The sequence below is a fragment of the Mus caroli genome, unplaced genomic scaffold (genome assembly GCF_978045245.1).
Source record: "Mus caroli unplaced genomic scaffold, Mus_caroli_1 scaffold_16, whole genome shotgun sequence".
NCBI lineage: Eukaryota > Metazoa > Chordata > Mammalia > Rodentia > Muridae > Mus > Mus caroli.
The window spans coordinates 40,317,121-40,326,476 of NW_028227271.1; the positions used below are offsets into that span (position 1 = coordinate 40,317,121).

General features: G+C 40.4%; 1 pseudogene; it reads right to left on the minus strand.

Annotated features, from left to right (window-relative positions):
* Positions 1-8,365: 8,365 nt before the first annotated feature.
* On the minus strand, positions 8,366-8,821 carry LOC110310056 (coiled-coil-helix-coiled-coil-helix domain-containing protein 2 pseudogene; annotated as a pseudogene).
* Between the last annotated feature and the right edge of the window lie 535 nt (positions 8,822-9,356).

The window sequence follows — 9,356 nt, forward strand, 5'->3', positions numbered from 1 at the left end:
ATACATCCAATAGCTGACTGTGAACATCCACTCCTGTGTTTGCTAGGCCCCGGCATCATCTCACAAGAGACAGCTATATTTGGGTCCTTTCAGCAAGATCTTGCTAGTGTATGCAATGGTGTCAGCGTTTAGAAGCTGATTATGGGACGGATCCCTGGATACAGCAGTCTCTAAATGGTCCATCCTTTCATCACAGCTACGAACTTTGTCTCTGTAACTCCTTCCCTGGGTGTTTTGTTCCCAATTCTAAGAAGGTGCACAGTGTCCACACTTTGGTCTTCATTCTTCTTGAGTTTCATGCGTTTATCAAATTGTATCTTATATCTTGGGTATCCTAAGTTTTGGGCTAATATCCACTTATCAATGAATACATATTGTGTGAGTTCTTTTGTGATTGTGTTACTTCACTCAAGATGATGCCCTCCAGGTCCATCCATTTGGCTAGGAATTTCATAAATTCATTCTTTTTAATAGCTGAGTAGTACTCCATTGTGTAAATGTACCATAATTTCTGTATCCATTCCTCTGTTGAGGGACATCTGGGTTCTTTCCAGCTTCTGGCTATTATAAATAGGGCTGCTATGAACATTAATTTTTTTTTAAAGGCATCCTTGGGCAACTGAACACACTTTAAAGAAATGTCCTTCCTCAGGAGGGGTGATAAGTGACTGACATTCCTAACTAGATCACACTTTACTTGTATGTATGTATGTATCATAGCATACAGCAGGCATACACTATCTGCTGGAAGAACTCCGGGCTTTGCCATGGCTTGCTACTTGGTCCACTGTTCAGTATGTGAGGATGTGTATGCAACCAGTCCTGAAGCAGACTGTCTTGTCTGACAAAGGTTGGAGAGAGACTGTGTGGAAAGAGGGATTCGCATCTGTCACCTGTGGAGACAGGAGGCCAGGATGAGTGTCTGTCAGAAAGGTCCTGAGGCTGCCTGGTCAGCATTTATTTGTGAAGCTGAGTTGGGCTGACAATGTTGCCACAGTGACAACTCCTAAGTGATCCCACGTAGGATTGTCATGCCTTACCATTTTGTGATTCCTAGTCTGCTGAGAAGCAGGGTCTCTGCCAGCTGTCCTGAGTTTGCAGAGGTTAAGGCCTTGAGTTCCTTTAGCTGTAGCTCTGAGAGACTAGGACAGAGACTAAGAGACACAGCAGGATGGCCAGCTTCTTCCTTAGCCACTCCCTGTCTGTCTGTCTACCCGGGAACCTGTCTAATTCCTACCTGCTTCAGGAAGGAGGAGGGTTGTGGGAATTCTAGTAGGAATTCTCCAGCCTGTCTAATATTCCCGTTGATGATGGCCTAATGAGTTGTACTTTCTTTGTGTGAGAAATAAGTACATACAGATATCCATAAAGATTTAAGCTAGATGTTCCCAGTGTTAATTGAACACATCAGGTCAGGGGAACAAGAAGACAGAACCTTTGTCCTTAAGGGGTTCACTTGTCAACTAACTTGTCTCCAAAAGGAAGAAGGATGTCTTTTCTGTCTTAATTGCTATGTGACAAGGCACGAAGAACATAGTGGCTTAAGATTAGAAGAAGCATTTGACTCGTCTTCTATTTCTTTTTCTTAATGTGGGCCAGGAAATTGAGAGTGGATCTCCTGAGTGGTTCTAGCTTGGAGTTTTCCAGGTAAATGTCATCCGATGCTGACAGAGATTAAAGTCGACTGAAGATTTTTTTTCACTGAGGCAGAAAAGGTGTTCTGGAGATGATTCTCCGGGGTGGGGGATATTGATCCGTTATGATTAAGCCACATTTGTTGATGGGTTAGGAGCAGGCTATGAAGGCATCTCTCACATAAGTTTCATCTCCTAAAAAGATGGAGGTACCAAGGAATTTGTCAACATACTTTAAAAATCACCATCTAGGTCTATGCCCACATTTTCATATGTCTCTAAAAGCTATGTGCCCACATGTTAATTCATTCAATTAATATTTACTGAGCACCTAATATCTGTTAAGAGGCTCAACATTGTAAAAAAAAAACACCCCTCTATTTTCTTTCCTGGGACTCTGGAAATCACGAATAATGAGGATCAAAGAGACTTGAAGTTTATGTAGAAATCAACAGACCTAAGTAGTGATGTTTTCTCAAGTAAGAAATAGACCATCAAACCAAGTAAAGCTGCAATCCAACCAGTTGCAAATTAACAGTGCAATTGTGCCTGTTTCCAGTGTGTTCTCCATCTCTCTTTATTTGGGAGATCCTTCTGTGGTTGTAATGGTTGCCTAGCTACCAGAGCTGTGCTTCCCCTTCACTCTGGGAGTATTTGAGCAGAGTAGCTCAATAGCATTAACATTCCTGGGGTTTCCCAAGCAGCAGACAAACTGCTGGATGCTGAGCCCTGATGCCCACCTAGCAGTGCTGAGGATGGATGTCAAGGTGGGAAGGCTCTGGGGGAAACAGACTGTGGGAACGGATGTGCACAGAAGCAAGTCTTTCCCCCTGCGAGAGCAAAGAATGACATGTTCCCTATCTGAGGAAGGATAGCAGCTATTTAAAATGTCGTTGGTGCTTACTTCAGCAGACCTTGTGCTGAAATCAAAGTAGCATAGAGAGATAACACATGAGAACATGCCACAGGTTCAGATTAGAAGTTCTGCATTGTAAGACCTGGACACAGGCAGTACTCAGTTCACAGTGTTCCCTGAAACATCCACAGGCTCAGAAAAAGAAAATACGATTCAGATGATTTTTTAGATGATGTTTTTGGAGAAATTCAATCTGACAAAAGTCTCTTAGGCATGTGCAGTATGCAAGACTCCAGACTAAAAACCCTACTGAAATGGAAGAAAAAAAAAAAAGCTAATGTTTGACATCTGTCACTTGCCCAGTAATAAATATGAAAGGGACAATTTGTTAGTCTAGGCACTGGGAACACAGACATATATAAAATAGATGCATTTCAGGTCTCCAGGTATAACAGCCTAGAAACACTCCTGGCAAGAAAGGAGACAAATTCATGTAGCTGTCAGACTTCAATAGGTGAGGTGACGATCTTGATAGCTACCCGGGAACCTCAGAACTGCCCAAAGCCATCCTTCTTGAAACTTTGTTGGGCATCTCCACACTGGGTGGTACCTATAGAGCAGACTTGCTACATCATACTAACCCAAGGTGCCCACCTGATCCCTGGAGAGAAACCAAAGCTCTATTGTTCTTCTCCTTGCCATTCTGATTATTTCATAAAAACTCAGTCTCTTTCTGCTTCCTTCTTCCTCTTGTTGTGAAAACACTGTGTTTACTTGAGTTGGAAATTCATAATTTCCTGAGCATAGAAGGGAATAAAATGGCCAAAGGTGCTGATTGGACATACAGTGGAGTGAAATTGCAACTAATAACTATAGCAGAAGCACGCTGGACAGATAGACCATTTTCTTTTGTTTCCTTTTTGCCCATCAGATGTCTCTCTTGGTTTGGAATGGGAGCAGTTCAGTTTTAGCCATTGTGATTTGGATGGGTGCAGGTCTCATCTAACCCCCAACAAGGGTAGGGTCAATGGACTAGATATGATCAATAGGAGAACACAACATACATTGTTCTGAAACCATGACCGCCATTAATGGAATGTTTGCGGAATTACGGAGCCACAGACACGGCACCTTTTTAAACAGTGAGGTTGCTGGTTGCTAAAATATAACCCCAAACTGTATTGGCCTTTGTAGAAGAAAATTATGATTGAGGGTAAGGTCAACGCAAGGGATTATTTGGTAATGATGAAGCCTTGGACCCAGTCTTACCCGAAGCCTATTTCAGTTACATTAGTCAATAAGTCATCTACCTAATTTGAAAGTAATTTGAATGGGAATTTTGCTATTTCTCTCAACAAGTGCCCCAGTTAATTAATGTAGTGGGATATTTAACACAGGTGATCTGCAGAAAGGCTTTAACACAGAATGGTGAAGTGATCCGAGATTAGCATGGCTTTAATCAGAACTACAAGAGGATGTGGTGGGTGCAAACCTCAGGGATGAAGCAACAGTATTTACCACATTGGGATAATGATCACGTCAAGGAATGTGAGGATGAGACGCAAAGAAGTCAAGGAAAAGTGTGGAATAAGGACACAGGGAGGAAACAAATGAACAGATAGTAGAGATGTTGACTGCCAGCGCTGGCATCCAACCTGTGCATGGAGATTTGGGGTGGAAAGACAGGAGAACTGGCAAGCTAAAGTAGCAATTAAAACGCAGTGGAGTGAGTGCCATTGCCAAGGAGGCGTGCAGTATGTCATTAAGTAAAACGGGTCATGGGGTGATTGAAAGGGATTCTAGAGGAAGCAATGTCATTAGTGGAAGAGGTTTCCTATAATGCTACATTTGTATGTGTGTGAACATGTGTGGTCCTGATCCCCTGCGAGCTGGGGCTCTGTGTCAGTCCCCACTAGGCTTACTGGAGTTTGTTTTCTTTATATCTATGACTCAGCTTGTACAATGGACCAGGCTAGGATTTGAAATAAAATCTTCCCGACTATAGAAGACACTTGGTTCTTGCTATATATTCCTACAGGTGGGGAAGCTAGGCAGATATATATGAAATTGCTTTGTAAGGTATAAATTAACATGTGTGTGAACTGACCTTACCATCCTAAGTCTGTTACTGATGACCTGTGCATACGGTATTTGTGAATATGTGCATTATAGATAATAAAGCACACGTGTATGTCAAATAACATCCGCATTGTCTACATAATTATTCTTTATATGTGTTGTATTTACAAAGGTGACTAAGTATATTTAGTAGTTAGGGAACAAGTTATTAGAATTTAAGATATAGTGTAAATAAGAGATTATTCTAATAGAAGATACTTAGGTGCTACATACCAGTATCAGAACACTGTAAGTACTTCCTGTCTTCTTGGGTGTTGGTAAGCGAGACTGTCACTCAAAGGTGACTTTGTTTTCACCACAGCCTTTCGAAGGATCGGATTTGAGTATTGTGAGGAGCCAAAACCCCTATTTGGCATCATTGAGTTATCTGTTCTGACTCTTATCGACTTACTATCATCTTCAACAATTGAACCTGAATCCTTTAAAGTGTATTGCGTTATTTTGCAGCTCAGCACACAGTGTTTACGTCTGCTTGGAAAATAAGTGTGTGTTATGCCAAGGCTTGAGTGGCACTTTCTGTAAATGTCAATTAGGGCAGGGTGGTTGACAGTGCTCTTCAAGTCTTCTATATCCATCCTCATTTTCCTGTCAAATTGTTCTATCAATTACTGAGTCATAGCTATTAAAACTGCACGCTATAACTGCTAGTTTTAAAACTTTTCTTTCAGCTTAAGTGAGCTTTTGCTTCACATATTTTAAAGCTCTATACATTATTAGGTATGTCAACACTTGAGATTGTTCCGTTTTGAAATATCGTATTTCTATGAAATGCTCTTCACAGCCTTTGCTCTGAATGGTGCGTTGGGGTGTAGATAATAAGCCAATATATTTTTGGAGGATTAGCATTAGCATGCTGTAGCTTTACACGACTTTTTATTGTTCTGTTTGTCTTTGTGCCTAAGTGCTTCTCCTATAGGCAGCATACAATTGGATCTTCCCCCCCCCCCCACATTCTGAAAACCTCTGCCTTTTAATTGGGAAGACTAATCTATTTATACTTAATGGGTGTGGTAGAATGACATGTTTAAGTTTGTCATCTTGCTTCTTTTCAACAACAAAAAATTCAGAACATTATATTATTTACTCTACTTTCCTTTAATTCTATGGGAATGAATTTTAAAATTATTATTAATGCTATTTTCTCAATTGGTATGTATCACACATGCTACTGAATTTCAGAAGGATGTTTTTCACATAAGAATATAACATAGTTTGGGCATATCTGTATCTCATACCCTCTCCTTTTCACCCCATCCATCTCCCTTTGTTTATTTCTACTATCATGTAACACAAAACCCCAGTAATTTTATGTAACTATATAAAAATCTACAGAATGATATTTTTATCTTTCCTGTTGATTGAGTTCAAATGTTATGGTGTGGTTCTGTTCACGATGATCTTATTTAGCTCTTATGTGTTTGGGAAAGTCTATATTTTAAAAATGTTTACTGGTTGTAGAATTTTTGGCTGGTTGTTTTGTTAGTATTTGTAACTCGGAACAGTGACGATTTTGCACCTGGGATGATAAAGCGTTATCAAATGTAAGCATCCTGAGGCCAGCAAGATGACTACAGGGAGTCAGAGAACTAGCCACCATGCCTGGTGTGGAGCTGTGGTCTGAGTGCAGCTTCTGGGTAGCAGGATCTCTGAGTGCTGCCTTTGATACTTCTTAGGCCTCACTCGAATAGTGCTTGGCTTAGGGCTCACTGTTGCCACAGCTGAGGTACAAAAAGACCCTGTAGATGCTCTGCTAACATCCCAGAAAACCTAACCTGGAGTGAAGATTAAGCCCTCTCTCCTATAAACATTTTTAGATCCTCTCCTCCCTCCCTGGCTTTGGATAGATTCCTCAGAAAATGCTAATTAGCTAGATACTTGAGGAAGAGCTTTTGAAAACCTCTAAAAATAGGTTCTCTACTTTTAGCTTTCTCTTTTCTGATAGTTTTTTTTTTTCTTCAAACTCAAATGACCTTGGTTTCCCTAGAATCTCAGATCGTTTTTTAAGAAAATAAATTAATTCTATTACTTTTCAGTGAGGTGACAAGTCGATTTATTTATTGCTTTCTTGGTTATCACTCTTTGTGTGTTTTTTTTTTTAATTTTTTTTTTTAGTGTTTTTCTCTCTAGGCTTTAAAATATTCATGCCTGATATTTCAATTCTATTTGGAGCTGTTTTTTTTTTTTTTCTTCTTCACTTCAGATAAAACATGGGTGTCATCCTACAATTCAAATGACATCATCCTATAATTCAAATGACGTCACCCTCCTTGCACTACAGTTCATGTAAACCTTGGGAGACTGCCCGTCAATGTTTTGTTTTTGGATACTACCTATTTGTATAATATTTTTGCTCTTTTATAATAACCCCTCATGGGAATGAATTAATTTCTGTAAGACTCAACATACTCTGTGAGACCAGCATCAATTACCTGTAAGAACTATACAATTATTTAAAAATACAAGTTAGTGAAGGCCTTGATATGCTGGGATGAGTTCATTTTCTAAGCAGAGGGTGCAAAACAAGTGACTGCCAAACATGAACACATGAACCACTGACACGGCTGATATAGCACAGACTGCTTGAATTTTAAGTTATATTATTTTTTTAATAAGGAGAACCTTTATGGTTCCACTCACAGAATTTAGTGAAACAGATATTGTCAGGTGTCTATGTTGATTATAAAATGTCTATGTTGATTATAAAATAAAGATTCTATAGGAAAACACCTGTGGTTATAAATGTGTCTCATGAACTAATTTTTAGGCCAGGGAGTCCTGGGTGAAGTGAGCTAATTAAAGTTCAGCATGTCCCAGTTACATGTTCATCACACATCTCCAGCTGCAGGTACCAGCCAGTCCTCGGCTGAAATGGCTTTACAAGGTATAGGCTTCAGTGTATTGACTGTGTCAGTGTGTCAGGGCTACCATAGCAATAGTCCAAAGTCTAAGATCAGTTTCCCCTGAGTCCTCTCTCCTCATGTGTCTCTCCTCACTGTGTCCTCATCTCTGGTGTCTCTATGTGTCTAAATTTCCTTTCCTTTTCTTTCTTTCTTTCTTTCTTTCTTTCTTTCTTTCTTTCTTTCTTTCTTTCTTTCTTTCTTTCTTTCTATACATTTCTCATGAACAATGTATTTGGGGTGGGGGGTACATATCCCACATACTTATTTGGAGGTCAGAGAATTTGTAATAACTAGTCCTTGCCTTCTCAGATGAATTCCACGGACTGATATCAGGCTGTCAGGCTTGGAGGCAAGCGCCTCTACTCACTGAGCCATCTTGTCAGCCCCTCCCTCCTTTTTGAGACGGTCTTTCTATGTAGTCCATCTTGGCTTTGAACTCTTGATTCTCTTGCCTTTGCCTCTGAATGCTGGACCATGCTAAGTGGATTTCCTCTTAGGAAGGCACCAATGACGTGGGCTACCTTCTGGCTTCATTTTTGTTTGCTTACCCCTTTAAAGGGTCTATTTACTTATTATTATTTTTTTTACTATAGTCATACTCCTTTTTTTTTCAGAATAAACCACTTTATTTATTTATGTTTTTAACTCACAATCACAATACAGTTAGTTCAAGGAGGCCGAACACTTGCCCAATAACCAACACTACAAGCCTCATCTGCAGTTAGATCTCTTTCACCGCCATTCTGAAGCAATGGAGCTGTTAGAAAAAAGGGTTCACACTTGTACTATCAATTACACAGAACCAATTTTACATTTCTTCAGCTTGAATTTCTTGGTTAGATTAAATCATTTGCAACTCTGCACTGTCACAAGCAGCTCGTTGAAGCCCTCACAGAGCTTGACCTCGCTCTGGTTCTGAGCACACTCTAGAAACTGCTTGATCTCTAGGTCCTGCCGCTGGGCTCCCTGAGGCTGCTGGTAAGTCATGTCAGGCTTTGCAGGTTCAGCATTATCACCTCCTCTGAAGCCCCCCAGTGATGGCGTGCCCCACACTGTGCCCCACTGCAGAGCCCACAGCCATACCGGCTACAGCGGAAGCCATCTGGGCCATCAGGCCTGGCTGCTGGAGTGCAGCAGCGGGTGAGCCAACCAGAGATGGTACAGCTGCTACTGGAGGCTGCTTACAGGTGATCTTCCAGGAGCAGCCCTCATCTGAGGGGCCCCGCTGGGCTGGCCAGAGGAGTCACCCAGGAAGTGCAGCTTTGGCTTCCACGTGAGATCCCACTCGGCATCCTAACTGCTTATAGTCTCAGTGTTCAGAGAAGACTAACTGCCTATCGTCATACTCTTAACCAGTCATTCTCAGCCTTCTTAATTCTGTGACCCTTTAATACAGTTTTTCTTGTTATGGGGACCTTCAATCATAAAATTATTTTTGTTGTTACTTTATAACTGTAATTTTTGCTATTGTTATAAATTGTAATGTAAATATCTGATATGCAGGATATCTGAAATGTGATCCCAAAGGGGTCATGACCCACAGGTTTCTAAATTAATAAGGTCTAAAATAATAAGGATTAAAGTTTCAGGTATGAATTATTAAGGGAGGGCATATCAGGGCAGGGTACACTTAACCTATAATCATGTCTAATTACAAAATAAAAAACCATTAGATTGTATCTGTCACCAATAAAAAAATGAAGAGAAGAACAGAAAGAATTTTGTTTTTTAGACATTTGGGAAAATGTAATTTAACTTATGAAGGCCTTTGCTTTGAAACTTATACTGTAAAGTTGTTGCCAATCAGTAAGTCTGTTTAATGGGATG